Source organism: Budorcas taxicolor, chromosome 8, assembly GCF_023091745.1.
Source record: "Budorcas taxicolor isolate Tak-1 chromosome 8, Takin1.1, whole genome shotgun sequence".
In the NCBI taxonomy this organism is placed as follows: Eukaryota; Metazoa; Chordata; class Mammalia; order Artiodactyla; family Bovidae; genus Budorcas; species Budorcas taxicolor.
The window spans coordinates 14,492,997-14,514,126 of record NC_068917.1 but is presented as its reverse complement, the minus strand read 5'-3'; the positions used below and the strand labels follow the sequence as shown (position 1 = coordinate 14,514,126).

At 41.5% G+C, this 21,130-nt stretch overlaps 1 non-coding gene across 1 annotated transcript; it reads left to right on the top strand.

The window, feature by feature from the left end:
- Positions 1-6,617: 6,617 nt before the first annotated feature.
- TRNAS-GGA (transfer RNA serine (anticodon GGA)) lies at positions 6,618-6,689 on the top strand. Its single transcript has one exon. It is a non-coding gene; the product is annotated as a tRNA-Ser (tRNA).
- The last annotated feature ends 14,441 nt before the right edge of the window (positions 6,690-21,130 follow it).

Genomic DNA, 21,130 nt, shown 5'->3' with positions numbered 1-21,130 from the left:
CGTTATAACGTCACTCTGCTCCTGCCGCCGAGCGACTCCAACCTGCGCGTAGTGGCTGGGCATGCGCAAAGCCCTGCACACCTCGGCGGCTGTACTGGTCCAAATTACCAGAAGCGGCGGGGGCGGGAGCCGGGGGCCGCCTAGTTACCTGAAGGGTATGAGAGGTCGGAGGACTAGAGGTTCTGTTAAGGAAGAACTGGTGTGCTGGATATTGGAAGAATGAGAATATGTGACTCAATGACTGTGACGTCCAAGTGTTAAATGCTGTATTTGCTCTCCCACCTTAGAATTTTCTCTTCCTGTGACCTACAGAGTGTGTGGAGACATTAAGTCTTTTGTCAGTGACTGGAAAAGTGACCCTGAGCAGCTGTCTCAGTCTGTTCCTTCATCGGTTGCTGTTATTGTTTAGTTGCTAAGTCGTGTCTGACTCTTTTGCGACCCCTTGGACTGTAGCCGGCCAGGCTTCTCTGTCCATGGGATTTCCCAGGCAAGAATACTGGAGTGAGTTGCCATACCCTTCTCCAGGGAAATCTTCCTGACCCTGGGGTCTGCACTGCAGGCGGATTCTTTGCAGCTGAGCCACTGGGGGAAGCCTTCCTTCATCTGTACCGTAGAAGTAAAAAGAGTCTCAGTATATAGCAGAGTTGTACGCATTCACCCTTTGATCCGGTATTCTCATTTCTAGAATTCTGTCCTAAAGATATAGTAGTAAAAGTACTATTGTTCTATTAGTAAATAGTAAAAGTACTATTGCAAATTTGTTTACTGCAGCACCATATATAATAAAATATGGAAATTCCTCAACAAATGGCTAGTTGAATAAATTGTAAACGAACGCAATGAAGTGAGTTCCTAGAAACATAATACTGTTCAGTGGGAAAAAAGCTACGTGGAGAGAAGTGTACAGAGTACCTTGTATCCAAAAAAGGGAGGACAGTAGTAATGTTATATATAAATTTGCCTATGAAACGGCCTAGGGACTATGGCCAACCCAGTAACCATGAATATCTCTAGCTCCTAGATTGAGATCTCTAGATACTATCTTCAATTAAAAGGAACCAAGACTCCTTAGAGTCTCTAAATATTTTGTTCCCTAAATCTCTTTAAATTCTTAAAATTGTGAGAGAGCCCCAAAGAGATTATTGATGTGGGTTATATCTATTGATGTTTAGTGCATTAGAAATAAAAACATGGAAAAATTAAAAAATCTGTTAACAAAAACTACTTAGAAGAGTGCCATTGTAAATTTTTCTAATGTCTGGCTTAATAAATGACAGCAGAATTCTTATAGCTGCTTCTACATTCAATCATCATATCATACATCATGTAACTATGGGAAACTCTGTATGTATTTGTGAGATAAAGAGAGTTTAAAAGAGCAAATAGCATCTTAGTATTTTTATGAAAATAATTGTGACCACACAAACCCCATGATAGGATCACAGGGACGTCCAGGGGCTCCCCAATCACACTTTGAAAACCATCACTTTGGAGAAATAACTAATTTCAGGTTCGGGTTGGAAATGTAAAATAAGCCTGGAACATCTTATCTTAGCTGAAGGCAGGGAGGTTTTTAAAGACTAATAGGGTAGTGTCAAAATGATTGAGGAGAGAACTTGAACAGACTTACACTGGTCAAAGATGGAATGATTTGAGCATCAATAAGTATAGTGACTTCAGTGGGTGAATGAAAAATATCAGATACATTTACATACATGATTTAAAAAATGATTTATGATTTTAAAAAATCATGATTTTTTTTCACTATGATTAAAAAAAAACCTTACTGGTCACTTTTTGATGGTGTTAGGGAAAGTGAAAGTGAAGTCGCTCAGTCGTGTAGGACTCTTTGTGACCCTAGTCCACGGGGTGTTAGGGAACCAACTCATTATTTTGAAAACTAATAAGCAGAGGAAAAATCAAGCACTTTTCTGGCCTCTATATAAATCATAAAGTAACAAAATAGTTGATAAGGAGAAATTTATTCAAAAAATCATAAAAACCTAGTAAAAGAAGAATAGATGGCATAGTTAGAATATTACTATTTTGCAAACATTAGTTTGTTAATGAATCAATGCCCAGATCAAGAGGTTGACATCCTTGACAGAGAGCAACTGCGCCTCCTGGTGGAAGACTACCTCACTGCCTGTGAACGAGTCTTGCTAAACAAAAAACGGAGCCTGAATCTGATCAAGTTTCTAGATCTAACCACTCATTTACAGGAAACATAGGAATAACATCAGAATGATATGAATACATTATGAAAAATCTAACTTGTAGAAACTTCAGACAAGCAGCTCAGATTCTTTAAAAGAGTATATGGAGGCGAGAGAGAGAACCTATAGAATTAAGAGAAACAGCAATAAGAAAACAAACAACCCAATTTAAAAACTGGCTAAAGGTCTTAGCAGACACCTCACAAGAAGATATACAGATGGAAAGTAAGCGTACGAAAAGATGCTCCACATCATATGTCATCAGGGAAGTGCAAATTAAAACAATGCCACTACACACCCATTAGAAGTGCCAAAGTTTGGAACACTGACAACACGAAATGCTGTGGGAGAGGGATGTGGAGTAACAGGAATGCTCATCCCAATGCTAGTAGGAAAGCAAAAAGTTATCACCACTCTGGAACTGGAGGTTTCTTACAAAATGAAACTTTCTCTTACCTTAAAATCCTACAGTTTTGTTCTTTGGTATTTACCAAAGGAGTCAGAGACTTACATCCACACAAAAATCTGCCCACAAATGTTTACAGCACCTTTATTTATACTTGCCCAAACTTGGAAGCAACCAAGATGTCCTTCAGTAGGTGAATGTTAAATAAACTGTGTTACATCCAGACAGGGCTTCTCTAGCGGCTCAGATGGTAAAGAATCTGCCTGCAATGTGAGAGACCTGGGATTCAGTTCCTGAGTTGGGAATATCTCCAGGGAGATATTCCTGGAGAAGGAAATGACAACCAACTCCAGTATTATTGCCTGGAGAATTCCATGAACTGAGGAATCTGGTGGGCTACAACCCACGGGGTCACAAAGAAAGAGTCAAACACAACTGAGTGAAGTTGCAATAGCATTAAGTGTGCAATAGCATTATATTTTTAAAAATAAAAAGGAAATACATTAGCTTTAAAATACTTTATTGAGCTTTCCCGGTAGCTCAGCTGCTAAAGAATCGTCCTGCAATGCAGGAGACCCCAGTCCGATTCCTAGGTCAGGAAGATCCCCTGGAGAAGGGATAGGATACCCATTCCAGTATTCCTGGGCTTCCCTGGTGGCTCAGATGGTAAAGAATCCACTTGCAATGCAGGACATCTGGGTTGGGAAGATCCTCTGGAGGAGGGCATGGCAACCCACTCCAGTATTCTTGCCTGGAGAATCCCCACGGACAGAGGAGCCTGTCAGGCTACAGTCCCTGGGATCGCCAAGAGTGGATACGACTGAGCAACTAAGCACAGAACAGCACATCCAGAAAATGGTATATTATTCAGTGCCGGAAAACTGAGCTATGAAGCCATTGAAAATGGAGGAATCTTACTGGAATATAGCTAAGTGGAAGAAGCCAAACTGAGAAAGTTACATGCCGTATGATTCCAACTACATGACGTTCTCTAAAAGACAAAACTATGAAGACAATAAAAGATTACTGGTTGCTGGAGGGGGTTGGGGGAGATGAACAGACAGAGCACAGAAGATTTTAGCGGAGTAAAAATATTCTGTATGATACTATTATAATGATGGATGTGTTATCATACATTTGTCCAAACCCACTGAACTCACACCACCGAGAGTAAACACCATGGACTTTGTGTGATGTGATGTTTCCATGTAGCTTCGTTGTTGGTTTAAAATAAAAGCACTATTCTGGTGAGAGATGTGGATATTGGTGGAGGCTACACATGTGTGAAACAGGGCGTATACCTTTGTACTTTTCTCTCAATTTTATTGTAAACCTAAAATTTGTCTAAATATTTTTTGAAGAGAGATAATGAGGGAAATTTGAACACTTTCTCAATTTTTTATGATAAGAAATTACTTTTCATTCTATATGTTATGATTTTGTGGTTGTATTTTTAAAGGGGCATTCTTAATCTTTTAAATTTAACTTCTGAAATACTTATGAATGAAAGGACAGTAGCCTGCCAGGTTCTTCTGTCCATGGGATTCTCCAAGCAAGAATACTGGAGTGGATTGCCATACTCTCCTCTAGGGGATCTTCCAGACCCAGGGACCAAACCCATGTCTCTTATGTCTTGGATTGGCAGGCGGATTCTTTACCACTAGCGCCACTGGAAAACCTGCAATTTACTTCTAAATAATGAAAAATTAGTAATGAGTTGGTAATGCTTGAAGCTGACTAATAGGTAAATGGGGGTTAATTATACTCCTCTCGTTTACTATTTTGTATATGAAATATTTTAAAAGATTTATGCCTTGAAGTAGTAAGCAAATTGTGTCTTTAAGCTCTTATTAACCCTCATTCTGTCTCATAACAGCTTAGGTGAGCACTCTCATCTCTATTATGATGAGACACAATCATTTGATAGTCATATTTGTGTAAGTCCCTGAGTGTTTAATTACTCCCAGAGGGGTTGTGTAAGGCATTGGTAGCCTAAATAAGTGTTTTCTTTGTGAGTAAAGACAGGGCTTCCCTGGTGATTCAGTGGTAAGGAATCCACTCGCCAAGTAGGAGCTGCAGGAGATGCGGGTTTGGTCCCTGGTTTGGGAAGATCCCCTGGAAAATAAAATGGCAACCCACTCCAGTATTCTTGCCTGGGAAATCCCTTGGACAGGGGACCCTGGCAGGTTACAGTCCATGGGGTCATAAAAGATTTGGACACAACTTAGCAACTAAACAACCAACCAAGAATTAAACATATCTAGTAGTTTCTTGAATAGAGGGTCCTTATTCTGACTTGCTCTGGAAATTTACCACCCTTTTCCCCACTTCCCACCACCACCACATTTAAAAAGTGGGGGACGGGGGAAGAAATCAGTATTGTTTTGGAAAATATGATCTTATTCCACTGGTTAATGCCTACCATATTTCCACCCCTTTCCATTTACCTATAGCTGTGAAATCCATCGAGATTAGTTAAATAAAAACAAAGCACAATTGGGGAGCCTGTCCCGCTCAACACACCTGGGAAAGGTAACACAAATTTAGATGGTTGGCAGCACTTGGATAACTACCTGATATTCCCACAAGAGGGCACTCTAACTTTCTGAAAAATCATATAATCTAACAAATGGGGTTTTATATAAGGTCTCTTTAACAAGCCCATATGGAGAAGGCAATGGCAACCCACTCCAGTACTCTTGCCTCGCAAATTCCATGGACGGAGGAGCCTGGTAAGCTGGTAGGCTGCAGTCCATGGGGTCGCTAAGAGTTGGACACAACTGAGCAACTTCACTTTCACTTTTCACTTTCATGCATTGGAGAAGGAAATGGCACCCCACTCCAGTGTTCTTGCCTGGAGAATCCCAGGGACGGAGGAGCCTGATGGGCTGCCGTCTATGGGGTCACACAGAGTCGGACACGACTGAAGCGACTTAGCAGCCACAGCAACAGCAACAAGCCCATAAGGCTGGGAAAGAGCTAAGGAAGAGTGGGCAGGGAAAATAAGGGGTCAGGAGATAAAGTGAGAAGTTGTCTCCTGTCAATAAACTTGCCTCTTCAACTTTGAATCCATCTAATAAGGGTCTGTCAGAGAAGGCAATGGCACCCCACTCCAGTACTCCTGCCTGGAAAATCCCATGGATGGAGGAGCCTGGTAGGCTGCAGTCCATGCGGTCACTAAGAGTTGGACACAACTGAGCAACTTCACTTTCACTTTTCACTTTCATGCATTGGAGAAGGAAATGGCAGCCCACTCCAGTGTTCTTGCCTGGAGAATCCCAGGGACGGAGGAGCCTGATGGGCTGCGGTCTATGGGGTCACACAGAGTCGGACACGACTGAAGCAACTTAGCAGCAGCAGCAGTAAGGGTCTGTGGGCATCCCAGGTGGGGCTAGTGGTAAAGAACACATCTGCCAATGAAGGAGACATAAGAGATGTGGGTTCGATCCCTGGGTTGGGAATATCCCTTGGAGGAGGACATGGCAACCTGCTCCGGTATTCTTGCCTGGAGAATCCCATGGACAGAGGAGGCTGGCGGGCTACAGCTCATGGGGTTGCCAAGAGTCAGACACAACTGAAGCAACTTAGCACAAAATAAGGGTCTGTATTTCTACCTAAGGTTTTAAAACCCAGTTCAGTTTGACTGCTGCAAGTGCCCTAGTTGGGGCAGATGTGAAATGGAGGCTGTGGATTTTAGATGGTGTGGGACAGAAGGCTGAAATGCGTGCAGCAAACCATCTGCCTACCAACACCCCTGCACCTGTCTGAGTCTGCCAGAAGGAACTGAGATGAGAGTTCCATATCCACGTTCCCTTTCCTTCCTTCAATCAAAATTTTAAAACCTTTATGTTGTCTTTATTTTAAGTATTGCTTAAGACTACTGTTGAAAAAATATTTATTTCCCCTGTAAATTCTTTTATATCCCAGTAAGATTCATTCATCTTGTGCTTCCGCTTTAAAGAACATTGTATCATCCTACTATACAATATAGGGCTTCCCTGGTAGCTCAGAGGGTAAAGCGTCTGCCTGGAATGCAGGAGACCCGGGTTCGATCCCTGGGTTGGGAAGATCCCCTGGAGAAGGCAATGGCAACCCACTCTAGTACTCTTGCCTGGAGAATCCCATGGAGGGAGGAGCCTGGTAGGCTACAGTCCATGGGTTGCAAAGAGTCGAACACGACTGAGCAACTTCACTTCATTATACAAGGCATCATTATTTCTAAAAGGGGAAAGGGGAAAACCATGCTTGTTTATGTTGATCAGAAAAATCTGTGAAGGTGCTTAAGAGGGCACAGTTCAGTTCAGTCACTCAGTCGTGTCCAACTCTTTGTGACACCATGGAGTGCAGCACGCCAAGCTTCCCTGTCCATCACCAGCTCCTGGTGCCTGCTCAAACTCATGTCCATCGAGTTGGTGATGCCATCCAACCATCTCATTCTCTGCCATCCCCTTCTTCTCCTCCCTTCAATCTTTCCCGGCATCAGTGTCTTTTCCAGTGAGTCAGTTCTTTGCATCAGGTGGCCAAAGTACTGGAGTTTTAGCTTCAGCGTCAGTCCTCCCAATGAATATTCAGGACTGATTTCCTTTAGGATGGACTGGTTGGATCTCCTTGCAGTTCAAGGGACTCTCAAGAGTCATCTGCAACACCACAGTTCAAAAGCATCAATTCTTCAGCACTCAGCTTTCTTTACATTTGCCTACAAATTTCTAATTAGTGTTTCAGACATGTACAGAAACTAATACAGTGAGCAACTTCATGGGGAAGTTCATTACTAACAGAGGGAGAAGGGTGTGCCAGAGACAGAGTATTGAGCTGAACCACCTATGGAGCCTAGTTGGCATGACTGCTGCTGCTGCTGCTAAGTCACTTCAGTCGTGCCCGACTCTGTGCAATCCCAGAGACGGCAGCCCGCCAGGCTCCCCCGTCCCTGGGATTCTCCAGGCAAGAACACTGAAGTGAGGTGCCATTTGCTTCTCCAATGCTTGAAAGTGAAAAGTGAAAGTGAAGTCGCTCAGTCGTGTCTGCCTCTTAGCGACCCCATGGACTGCAGCCCACCAGGCTCCTCTGTCCATGGGATTTTCCAGGCAAGAGCACTGGAGTGGGGTGCCATTGCCTTCTCCCAGTTGGCATGGCTACACGTGTCTTAATTTCCTTCTGAGATGAGCAGAGCAGACTAGGATGTATGACATAGTAGGCATTTAGTAGTCCTGGACAACAGTGTCCAGTAGCAATAGACAACAATGTCCACTGATCAGGTTTTTACATCTGTTTGGATGCCTGCACTTTCAGTGGCAAGTGATGCCAATCAGAAATCAGCCTAGAAAGAGTGATTGATAAAAACCATTATCTCTGTAACCCAGAAGGTATCCTCCAATTCTCTGCAAGAGTTTCTAACTTTTATGTTTTCATTTCAATGATAATTTAAAAAATATAATGTGAGCATACTCTCCATTGCCTCAATGACTACCTTATAACCATATACCCAAATGTGCATGTGTGTTTACAACTGTATGGGAGCCACGGGAAGGCCATGTGATGTTACAGACACTTTGTAAACAAGGCTTCGAAGTCAGGAGGGGTAGAAAAGTGGCAGATGGAGCCAGCTAACAGCATATAGCACCTCACAGTGAAGATCCTATCTTTGTCTATTTTGACTAGCAACAGTTTATTCAGATGAGGTAATAAACAGACAAAAGAAAAGGTTTTCATTATGCCTTCTTGTTGTTAGAATATTATGTTATTATTGCAATTTGGTGGATGCTATTGACAGATAAGCCCAACAAAACAACAAATTGGTTAAAATTAGTATCATTGTTTAAAAGGAAAAATAAAAAGCAATGCTCAATGATGCAATATTCTAGCATGTTCAAAATCAAGGCAATATGCAATGAAGCAGAAAACTCCAAATACATCTCTCCATTATTCAACCCAGTATCACTTTTTTTTAAATTACAACATATCCATTATTTGAATTTTATTAATTTTTTGTTATTTTTTTGTTTGTAAGTTAATTTATGTTTTATAGTTGAAGCACAATATAGACAGGTTTTATGTAATTCTTGTTTGTGAATATTTAAGGAAAGTTGCCATGAAAATTACTTTATTCTAGGAATATGAAATAATTTGCTTTCCCTTCTTTAAAAGTGATTATTACATTACTCACATTTGAAAAACACTATTGTAATATCATATAGGTTTATTTCTTAAAAATAATAACTATGTATTATAGGCATATATGAATTATAAATAAAATAACTATATGCTATTAATATATATAAACTATAAAGTTAATAATGACCAACAGGAAATAAAGTAAGGAGAAAAACACAGTAAGCTTGTAGTCATAAGAGCAGCTGTGTGCTTTCGGGGGACTAGAGTGAAAACTAACTTCTTTTTCCTTTGGCTGTACCTCGTGGGCTGTGGGATCTTAGTTCCCCAATCCGGGATGGAAGCCAGGCCCCCTGCAATGGCAACACGGAGTCTTATCCACTGGACAGCCAGGCAAAGCCCTGTCTTCACTTTTTACTTAACTAGATCTGATATGGGTCTTTAGGTCCCATTAGTAATCAAAAAGGAAAGTACTGTTTAAAATTTTAATTAACATTAAAATTCTTCATCATTATGAAAATATAGCTCTTTTCCGTTCGAGTTTTTGAAATAACATTTTATTTCTTGGTTGTGCCCAAGTTATCTTTCATCTCCCATACCTGCTCTGGTGTATTCATGGGTTTCTGTAATGAGATGAGTGGTGGGAATACTCAGATGGCTTCTTTGCTCTCTTTTCCTTGCTTGTGTATTTCATGAGCATGAAGATGCAGTGGTCATAATCCCAAAGAGTTATTGCTATTCTCCACACATTCTCATTCACGCAGCATGGCCCATCAAGCATTTGCTTACTAAACTTCTGCTTTTCGGTCTTCGTGTGGATAGCTCTCCTTCCCTTTGAAGTCTCAAACCTTTTTTTGTCTTCAGGTAAACATGGTATTTAAGGTGGGCTTCCCTAGTGGTTCAGATGGTAAAGAATCTGCCAGTAAAGAATCTGCCTGCCAGGCAAAAGACCCGGGTTCAATCCCTGGGTCAGTATTTAAGTGAGGTCTTCACTTACATTGGGAGTTATTCAATTTTCCTGGGTCTCTGGCATGTATGCATGTGGGCTAAGTCGCTTCAGTCATGTCCAGCTCTGTGTGACACTATGGACTGTAGCCCGCCAGGCTCCTCTGTCCGTGGGATTCTCCAGGCAAGAACACTAGAGTGGGTTGCCATGCCCTCCTCCAGGGGATCATCTTGACCCAGGGATCGAACCTGCATCTCTTATGTCTCCTCCATTGGCAGGAGGGTTCTTTACCACTACCACCACCTGAGAAACCCCTCTCCATGTATACACGTTATTAAATTTTGTTTGATTTTCTCCTGTTAATCTACCTCATGTCAATTTAATTCTTAGACCAGCCAGAAGGACCTAGAAGAATAGAGAACAATTTCTTCCTCCCCAAAATATGCCAGATACTGAAATGTGCTAAGAATAAATTTGTGAATAAGACTCAAGGAGCCTTACGATCTAATACAGGAAGACAGTTGTGTAGACAAATAAGAGTATGTAATGGCTGCCTGTGTGAGTGAAGTCTCCAACCTTGGGGAAACAAACCTTCGTACTTTTCATTCATCCATCCATCTGTGCATTTACCATGTATTCATCTTGAGCACCCAAGAAATGGCAGGGCTTGCTCTCCGAGTCAGGAATAGAGAGTTAAATGAGACACAGATCCTGCCTTCAAGGAATCCACAGTTAGTACAGGAGCCAGGTAAGTAATAAAAACGCGCAATAAGCAAGAGTTACAATTGATATGGGTTTCCCAGGTGGCTCAGTGGTAAAGAACCTGCCTACAATGCAAGAAACATAAGGGACGCAGATTGGATCCCTGGGTTAGGAATATCCCCTGGAGGAAGAAATGGAAACCCACTCCAGTATTCTTGCCTGGGAAATCCCATGGACAGAGGCGCCTGATGGCCTACAGCCTGTGGGGTCGCAGAGTCAGACATAACTGGGCATGCATGCAGCTAAATAAACAAAAAGAAATATTTAAAAACTGAAGTAGTTTCATGCATTTAATCCTCCTCAGAGGTGATTTATAGCTGGTACCATGGCTGCACAAGGAAAGGAGTGGTCAGCTTCGTGGACAAGGCTTCAGGCAGGCTTTGCAGGGCAGAAGGTGGTAGAGCAGGATCCTGAAGGCTGGCGTGGCACCATCGGGCAGTCGGGGAGAGAGGGCACTCCAGGAAGAAGCACAGTCTAGGACTTCTCATTGTCTCTGAGTGTTTAGATTTAGGAGCAGGGTATCTAGTCAGAGCCTCTCTCAGTCTGAAATGCTCATGACTGCACCTTGGGGGAAACATGAAAGATGGCAGACACCAGAACAAATGACTGGTCAAGGACAGTATTTGATTGGCCTGGGACCTCGGGCTCATCCAATCCGGCTTCAAATACAAAACTCAGTGATGGTTTTCAAGGCTCTTAGTCACCTGCCTTCATCTTCTCTTTGCAGCTTAATTTCACCCTCTTCCTCTACCTCAATACCATAAGACCAATTGCCTTTCTATTCCTCAACAACATCTCCGTATTTATTCCTCTCTCTTTTCTGCCACCAGGCATGCTTCCCTCCTTCTCTGCCAGCCCATGGTTCAGTTCAGTCCCAGCTCCTCTGCAAAACTTTGACCTCTGTGACTCAGTGGTTTCTATTTCTTTTGCTCACTTAAAAGACATTTTATGTGTTAAAACCTGTGCCAAGTATTGCTTCCATCCGTGGCTCAGGTGAAGAATTTTGGGGATAACCCACTTTACCTAGCCTGAATATACCTGGAATGCCGATTACTATATGGAGGCAGGCATGGAACCACATCTTGCAGGACATCTTGAAAAGAGTAAATTAAAAAGTTTAATTAGCCTGATATGATGCATAATCACTTAAGAGTCTGGGGGCTAAAACTGACAAATCTTGTTCCCACATTTCCCATATTGTAAACACTTCACACTGCAGTCACCATGTCTCAAGCTGTGGGAAGCATCTTGAGCCCACCTTCATCATTTCCACCCACAGCCCACCTTCCTGACCTCGTCAGCTCCAACCCGACCTGGAGGCACTCTGTGGTTCCACGTCCAACTGATCTACTAAGTGTTTTCAGAACTCATTGACCACGTGCTTACTCTGAAACCTGGAGAAAAGAGAATGCTTCTCAATGTATCTGAAGGAAATTTGGACCTTATTGTCCTTCTCTCACTTCATATTCTTTTTTCCCCCTCCATTTCTTTTTCTCTCCAGTATTCATTAGGGTAATGAACAAATAATCATCAAGTCTCATTGGCTTAAAATGATGAGAGCATACCCCATGCCCATGTCACTGTCGTTATAGGTTGTGGGGATCAGGGGATAGGGGCAGGCTCCATTGGAAAGGCAGAGATTGGAAGACTCAGCATGAGAAAAGCACTCATGTTCTGTGTGGGCAATGACACCCACCAGATGGTGGTGAGGGTGGGGCAGGGGAGACTAGAGAAAAAGGGAGAGTGGTGCAAAGGATTTTAAGAGTCAGGCCTGGAAGGGGCAGGGGTATATGTCTCATGTATCCACATTTCACTTGCCAGAACTAGATCAAAGGACTCCACCTGAAGGAAAGCTGCAAAATGTAATTTAGCTAAGTTTCCAAGAAAAGAATAAAATGCATTTGGTGAACAAGCCCTCCATCTCGTTTGGAGGGGAGGTCTGTTCTCTTCAAACAGTCCAAGGAAACACTCTTTGACACCTTCTGCAATTTCAACACTGTGTTTGATGGTTCATCTCCAGTTCCACTTGTAGCAAATATTTCTTAATTCTACATCATACCCTGTCTTGTTTAATTCTCAGATTGTCCAACATATACATTTCTTCATTCTTCAGTGAGGTTTCATGGTGGAAGGTGTGACAGTATGAGAGAAGGCAGGCTAGAAGGGACTATTTTTCATAGGAAGGGAAAAAAGTAAACAAATTAGAACTTTCAGAAACTTAATTGAATGTGTTTCCACAGATTATAAGAAATTAATTACAACAGGGATTTGAGTGTCCAGATATTTATTTCTGTCAGATTATTTCTATAAAGAACAGTTAATTTGGGTTTAAAGAGACTAAAGGGATTTTAAAAATTTTAAGATAGAAATTTTTAGTTTTATTTTTATTTAAAAAACTTGAACGTAAGGTTTTAGAGGATGCATTTGTGGTTTCATAGTTCCACTAGATGGCCCTGTTTCAAAATATTACAAAGCTGGAGATGAACGGCTTTTTAATGCATTACAACTCTCATATCTTTTCAAGCATCTAGGGCACTTCATTATCAATTGTAGCTGATTTTCCTAAAATACTATTGATGTAGCAAATCTCATCTTGTAGTATGACATAGAAACTGTTTTGGTAAAAGAGTTTAGCCCTGAGTTTTCTTAACAGGGCATATTTTGTTCTGAACAGATCATTTGAAACAAACAGCCGGACGACACTGAAATGACAACCTGTTCCCCAAAGTGCAAAATCAGCAACGATGCTGGAGAGTCCAGAAAGCAGCCTGCTCTGTAAAGTTCCCCTGCTCCAAGTGGATTTTAAAACCGACACAGATTCTACTCCTCCTTTTTTCCCAGCTCTATTTTGAGACACAGATTTCAAAATCCCTAAGGTTATTCTGCAAGGTTATGCGGATTCTGACAACCCCAAATAAGTCAAAGCCAACCAATTAAAATATTCTCTGAAACTAAAAATGGGATGGTTATAGTAAAAAGCTGCAAGGCCAGTGTTTAGCAACCAGAAGCTGGTAGTTGCCATTATAAGGCATCTCTGCAACTGCTGTCAAGACACAACTAGTGTCTCTCTTTTCTATCTGAGCATCCATTAAATCTAGCATCATTTGTGTTAGGAACCACCTCTCAACGCAAGAAGCGAGTGCATCTGATTAAAAATTTTAAAAAGTCAGGGAAATGAATAGTGGCTTTTGACTTTCTCCTTCCTTCCCCTCCCCAACCTTCAGTCTTGCTCAAAGGACATCATTGATGGGGTCTCCTACCACTTCAGCTCTCATAATCCCTCTAGCAAATCTGGTAATAGCAACATTAGTGTGTTCCCAGAAACAAAGAGAATATCAGAGCCTTCTTACTTCACTCCTACCATTCTTCAGGGTGCTTCTTATACTTTAATGGAGCCATCACACCATGTTCAACATTTCTAAACCATTCTAATATATATTCACAGTTGTAGACAAGAAATCAGAGCAGTAAACTCAGGTTAGAATAATTTCCCACCAGTAGTGTGGTCATCTGAGTTATCTTAAACATTATGTTGAAATCATTTCTGATCCTGGTTCTTCCAAACTTATGGTACCCATATATATCCTTAATCATTAAATTCTAGATTACAAAAATTGCACGTTTGTGTGTATAGAGAGTTGAAGGATTAAATTTGGCCAAACTAATGTGTGTGTAACCCTACCTGTGGCCATGATGAAGTAACAGGGACTGGATTTACTTTTCTGCCTTAAAAAATTAGAAAATCAGGTAACAGGTATCAAGTAACAGTTTCAGACATTGGATGTTAGGCAACATAGGACTGTAACCCCCAAGAGAAAGGAAATAAATGAGGCAAGCCCTACAATTGTCCCATTTCCCATTTTTCTGCCTGGAAGTTTCTAGGTTGTAGTATATGCGTGTGTGCTAAGTTGCTTCAGTCATGTCCAACTCTATGTGACCCTAAGGACCTGACCGTCGCCTGCAAGGCTCCTCTGTCCATGCAATTCTCCAGGCAAGAATACTGGAGCAGGTTACTGTGCCCTCCTCCAGGGGATCTTCCCCACCCAGGGATGGAACCTGTGTCTCCTATGTCTTCTGCATTGGCAGGTGGGTTCTTTACCGCTAGCACCACCTGGGAAGCCCCAGGTTGTAGTATAGGAAGTGATAACCCAGAGAGCAGCAGTCTCACTGAGCTGAGGACACAGAGGTTAAAGTCTGAGGAGGCCGAGGTAGCTAGCCTCCTCTCTAAGAGGAGGAGACTAACCAAGAGAGAGCTCTGGAGTAATGGGATAATGATCTATGCATGTGTGAGGGAAAACCATCTGAGTGCAGATAAAGAAGTCCAAGAAGTCATGTACCGAATGCTGCCTGCAGCTAACACAGGGTTGGGAATGGTTCATGTTCCTACCAGCAATGGTGAAGACATCTCAAAACACAAAAGACATCAGACAGTGACCTGAGAAGGGTGTTGCCTTCTTGGTAGTGGGCTATTCTGGATCCTGGCTAACAAGGCTCTTTTTTAAAATTTTTATTTATTTTAATTGAAGGGTGATTGTTTTACAGTATGGTCAGCCTGACAAAGCTTTAAAGCAAGTCTTGAAACAATCAGGAAGAAAGGCAACATTATGTAAGGCATACAACAAAATGCGTCATCTAAGAAAGTAAACAACATGATATCCAGGATTCAATTTTTAAAAAATTACCAAGTATATGAAGGAGAAGAAAAAATAAGATCTATAACCAAGGGGGAAAATTACCTGAGCCCCAAATGGCAGAGATAGTGGAATTAGCAGACAAGGATGTTTTTAAAAGCGGTAATAAAAATGCTTCGAATATTAAAGAAGGTAGAAGAAAGGTAAGAATGAACAGGGGAACACTGAATGATATATCAAAAAAGAGAACCATGGAACTTCTAGAAAATAAGACTACAATCTCTGAAATGAAAAATTCAACAGGTGACACTGGCAACAGCTTAAGCACTGTAGAGTAAGAGATGAGTAAACTTGAAACATAGTAATAGAAACTACCATAAATGAGTAACACAGAAAAATACTGAGAGAAATAAACAGAGCATCAGTGTCTGAGAGGCAATACCAGTGTGCGAAAGTGGAGCCCTGCCTACACTATAATGTATGAACACAAATACACAGATTAGAAGTAAAAGGATGGAAAAGACACCATGCAAACACCAATATTTTCAGACAAAGTACATTGCAGAACAAGGAATGTTATCTGGGACAAAGAGAGACATTTGATAATGACAAATGTGTGTGTATCTAATAACAGAGCTTCGAGTACATGAAGAAAATATTCATAGAAACAGAAGGAAGACTGCAGCACGCCAGGCCTCCCTGTCCATCAGCAACTCCCAGAGTCTACTCAAACTGACGTCCATCGAGTCGCTGATGCCATCCAGCCATCTCATCCCTTCTCCTCTTGCCTTCAATCTTTTCCAGCATCAGGGTCTTTTCCAACGATTCAGTTCTTTGCATCTGGTGTCTAGCTTGGTCATAGCTTTTCTTCCAAGGAGCAAGTGTCTTTTAATTTCATGGCTGCAGTCTCCATCTGCAGTGATTTTGGAGCCCCTCAAAATAAAGTCTGTCACTGTTTCCACTGTTTCCCCATCTATTTGCCATGAAGTGATGGGACCAAATGCTATGATCTTAGTTTTCTGAATGTTGAGCTTTAAGCCAACTTTTTTATTTTCCTCTTTCACTTTCATCAAGAGGCTCTGTAACTCTTCGTCACTTTCTGCCATAAGTGTGGTGTCATCTGAATATGTGAGGTTATTGATATTTCTCCTGGCAATCTTGATTCCAGCTTGTGCTTCATCCAGCCCAGCATTTCTCATGATGTATCCTGCATGTACTCTGAGAAAAATTACAGAGAGGTCCCAATTCACCAACATGAAATAGAGGACATCCTACAGATCCTGCACACATTAAAATGAAAATAACAGAGTGTTAAAGAGAAACTAAAGAGCCTCTTGATGAAGGTGAAAGAGGAGAGTGAAAAAGCAAATAGACGGGGAAACGATGGAAACAGTGACAGGCTTTTTTTTCTTGGGCTCCAAAATCACTGTGGATGGTGACTGCAGCCATGACATTAAAAGATGCTTGCTCCTTGGAAGTAAAGCTTTGACAAACCTCGAGAGCGTATTAAGAAGCAGAGATATTACTTTGCCAATAAAAGCCCATTTAATCAAAGCTATGGTTTTTCCAATAGTCATGTATGGCTATGAGAGTTGGACCATAACGAAGGCTAAGTGCCGAAGAATTGATGCTTTCAAACTGTAGTGTTGGAGAAGACTCTTGAGAGTCCCTTGGACTGCAAGGAGATCAAACCAGTCAGTCCTGAAAGAAATCAACCCTGAATATTCATTGGAAGGACTGATGCTAAAGCTGAAGCTCCAGTACTTTGGTTCCCTGATGTGAAGAGCTGACTCGTTGGAAAAGACCCTGATGCTGTGAAAAATTGAAGGAAGGAGAAGGGGACGACAGAGAACGAAATGGTTGAAAAGCATCACTGACTCAATGGACATGAGTCTGAGCAAGCTCTGGGAGATGGTGAAGGACAGGGAAGCCTGGTGTGCTGCAGTCCATGGCATTGCAAAGAGTCAGACACAACTGAGCAACAGAACAACAACAATAAATGCAGAGTCATAGACAGCATGTTTACAGATAAGAAAACGAAATATTTCTTGATGACAATTCTCTGCTAATTGATCTATGGAGCCAACACAATTCCAGTCCAAATACCAGCAGGTTGTTTTTTTTTTTTTTAACACACATGGCAACACTTATAACTCAATAATAACAAAAAAAATCTGATTTTAAAACTGAGTAAAATATTTGAAACAGACACTTCACCAAAGAAGACAAATGACAAAATATTCAACATCATTAGGCATGAGGGAAATGCAAACAAACAGACAACCCAATGACAACAACTAAACACAGCACAATGCTTAAAATGAAAGATAACGTGGAGTGTTGCAAGGATGCCAGTCACAACTGCCATATGCTGGGGATGGAAATGCCAAATGGGATAGCCACTTTGGAAAACAGTTTGGTAATTTTTGAGAAAGTTAAACTGGCAATCCCACTCCTAGATTTACCCCAAAGAAATCAACATGTGTCCACACAAATATGTATAGCAGCTACATTCGTAATAGTCCAGCCTTGAAAACAACCCCAGTGAATTAGTTGGTAAATGGGTAAGCGAATGGTCCTATGTCCCAGTGATGGAATACAACTCAGCATTAAAAGGAACAACCTACTGATACAAGCACCGACCAGGATGGCTGTCAGAAGCATTGTGCTGCATGAAAGAAGCCAGCCACAAAAAGACTGCATGCGGCAAAAGTGCCTTGTCTGAATGTTGACAAAGGTGCAATTACAGGGATAGATAGGAAATCAGCGATTGTCAGGGGCCAAGACGGGGAGGTGAGGACTGACTGCAAAGAGACACATGATGAGATATTCTGTATCATGATTGTGGTAGCAATTGCAAAGCAGCATGTGTCTGTTAGTACTCAGTAAAGTATACACTTTAAATTGCTGGATTTTACTGTGTATAAGTTATACCTCAATGAAGTTCTTTTTTTTTAATATAGAGGTGAGAAATCCACAAGGTCCACTGAGTGAGGACAGTGACAAAAATATACATACATTCTTTGGAATGCCAATGCTGAGCTCCCTAGACAATTGGAATCTTTAATCTGACCTATGCTGGTAGCTACCTTTTAATCAAGAAAAGTATAGAGTCAACTAAATAAGTACAAAGGGTACCCTGGTATAGGACCTACTTCCAATGCTTGGGATGGGGTGGGGTGGGGAGGGGAAGAAAGAGATGTGAATTTGGCATGTGACACTAAAATAATCATCTCCCAGCCATCTGTTCAAAACAGTTAACCTGGGGTTCCCATTTAATCAACATACACACCTGGAACACCTACTATGTGTCAGGCAGAATCAGTCCCTGGGCAAAACACGAAGATGAATGAGACGAAGCCTGTGTCCTTAAAGGCAAAACCAGGATTACAATATAGTCAATCAGTGCAAAGTGTTCCTGAAATATCGAGAGGAATCTATCTATTCATGTGAAAATCAGTGGCTGAGTCCTAATTATATTCCAGGCACTGTGCTATCGGTCTTTGAATACAATGATGGGCAAAATAACCAGAGAACACCCTCTCCTGCAGATAAGTCATCAGTCATTAATAAGGGAACCACACTGTTACTACTCATCAGGATTCTTGATTATAAAAATGACACTGACTCTAGTTAAGTAGAAAAAAAATAACCTACAAGGGGATCAGATGGCTCATAGAATTGACAGAAATGAGGAAATCCCCTGGCAGTCCAGGGAGCAAGCCCAGGCCTCCAGCAGTGGCCCAAGCCACCCACACAGTGGCCAAAACAAAGCAAAGCAAAATAAACACAAAAACAATGAAATAGAATTGATAGAAATGTTAAAGAACCAGACTAAGGCAGGAACCACGGGAGTCGAGACTCTGCCACAGGAGCTGGCTCCTGCCCCCCTGACGACTGTCACCCCTGTCGTCACGACACTGAGCTCTCCCTCTGCACGGCCCAGAATAATCTCTAATCAGCCCCGCGCTTTTTGCAACTTCCCCTTAAGACTGCTGTGCTTGTCCAGGCTTAGATCATGTGCCTGCCTGGAAGTGGGAAAAATGGCTTTTTCTCCTTTTGAGTTTTTGTATTAGGAGGCAGAGTCTTAGTTTTTTTTTTTTTCCTTTTTAATTTAAATTTATTTATTAAAATTGGAGGCTAATTACTTTACAATATTGTATTGGTTTTGCCATACATCAACATGAATCTGCCACGAGTGTACACGTATTCCCAATCCTGAACCCCCCTCCCTCCTCCCTCCCCATACCATACCTCTGGGTCATCCCAGTGCACCAGCCCCAAGCATCTTGTATCCTGCATCAAACCTAGAATGGCAATTCATTTCTTATATGATATTATACATGTTTCAATGCCATTCTCCCACATCACCCCACCCTCTCCCTCTCCCACAGAGTCCAACAGACTGTGCTATACATCTGTGTCTCTTTTGCTGTCTCGCATACAGGGTTATCATTACCATCTTTCTAAATTCCATATATATGTGTTAGTATACTGTATTGGTGTTTTTCTTTCTGGCTTACTTCACTCTGTATAATCGGCTCCAGTTTCATCCACCTCATTAGAACTGATTCAAATGTATTCTTTTTAATGGCTGAGTAATAGTCCATTGTGTATATGTACCACAGCTTTCTTATCCATTCATCTGCTGATGGACATCTAGGTTGCTTCCATGTCCTGTCTATTACAAACAGTGCTGCGATGAACATTGGGGTGCACGTGTCTCTTTCAATCCTGGTTTCCTCGGTGTGTATGCCCAGCAGCGGGATTGCTGGGTCATAAGGCAGTTTTATTTGCAATTTTTTAAGGAAACTCCACACTGTTCTCCATAGTGGCTGTACTAGTTTGCATTCCCACCAACAGTGTAAGAGGGTTCCCTTTTCTCCACACCCTCTCCAGCATTTATTGCTTGTAGACTTTGCTTGAATTCTACCAAAAATTTAGAGAAGCGCTAACACCTATCCTACTCAAATTCTTCTAGAAAATTGCAGAGGAAGGTAAATTTCCAAACTCACTCTATGAGGCCACCATCACCCTAATACCAAAACCTGATAAAGATGCCACAAAAAAAGAAAACGACAAGCCAATATCACTGATGAACATAGATGCAAAAATCCTTAACAAAATTCTAGCAATCAGAATCCAACAACACATTAAAAAGATCATACACCATGACCAAGTGGGCTTTATCCCAGGGATGCAAGGATTCTTCAATATCACAAATCAATCAATGTAATACACCACATTAACAAATTGAAAAATAAAAGCCATATGATTATCTTAATAGATGCAGAGAAAGCCTTTGACAAAATTCAACATCCGTTTATGATAAAAATTCTCCAGAAAGCAGGAATAGAAGGAACATACCTCAACATAATAAAAGCTATATATGACAAACCCACAGCAAACATTATCCTCAATGGTGAAAAATTGAAAGCATTTCCCCTAAAATCAGGAACAAGACAAGGGTGCCCACTTTCACCACTACTATTCAACATAGTTCTGGAAGTTTTGGCCGTAGCAATCAGAGCAGAAAAAGAAATAAAAGGAATCCAGATTGGAAAAGAAGAGGTAAAACTCTCACTGTTTGCAGATGACATGATCCTCTACATAGAAAACCCTAAAGACTCCACCAGAAAATTACTAGAGCTAATCAATGAATATAGTAAAGTTGCAGGATATAAAATCAGCACACAGAGTCTTAGTTAATTGAGTGAAAAGGATAGGAAAGAGTGTGTTAACCAAAAAAAAAAAAAAATACCCACAACCTAAAAGTTGAAAATTATGTTTTATTTCATGGACTCTCTGAGGACTTCAAGCCCAGAAGGCAGCCTCTTAGGAGCCTCTCTGAAGAGGTAAGGGAGGAGTCAGAATATATGAGTTTTTCAACAAAGACCAGGAATTAATAGTTGGAACATCAAAAGATGGTTGTTTAGTCGATAGGTTGTGTCCAACACTTTTGTGTCCCCGTGTACTGCAGCCTGCCAGGCTCCTCTGCCCATGAGATTTCCCAGGCAAGAATACTGGAGTGGGTTGCCATTTCCTTCTCTAGGGGATTTTC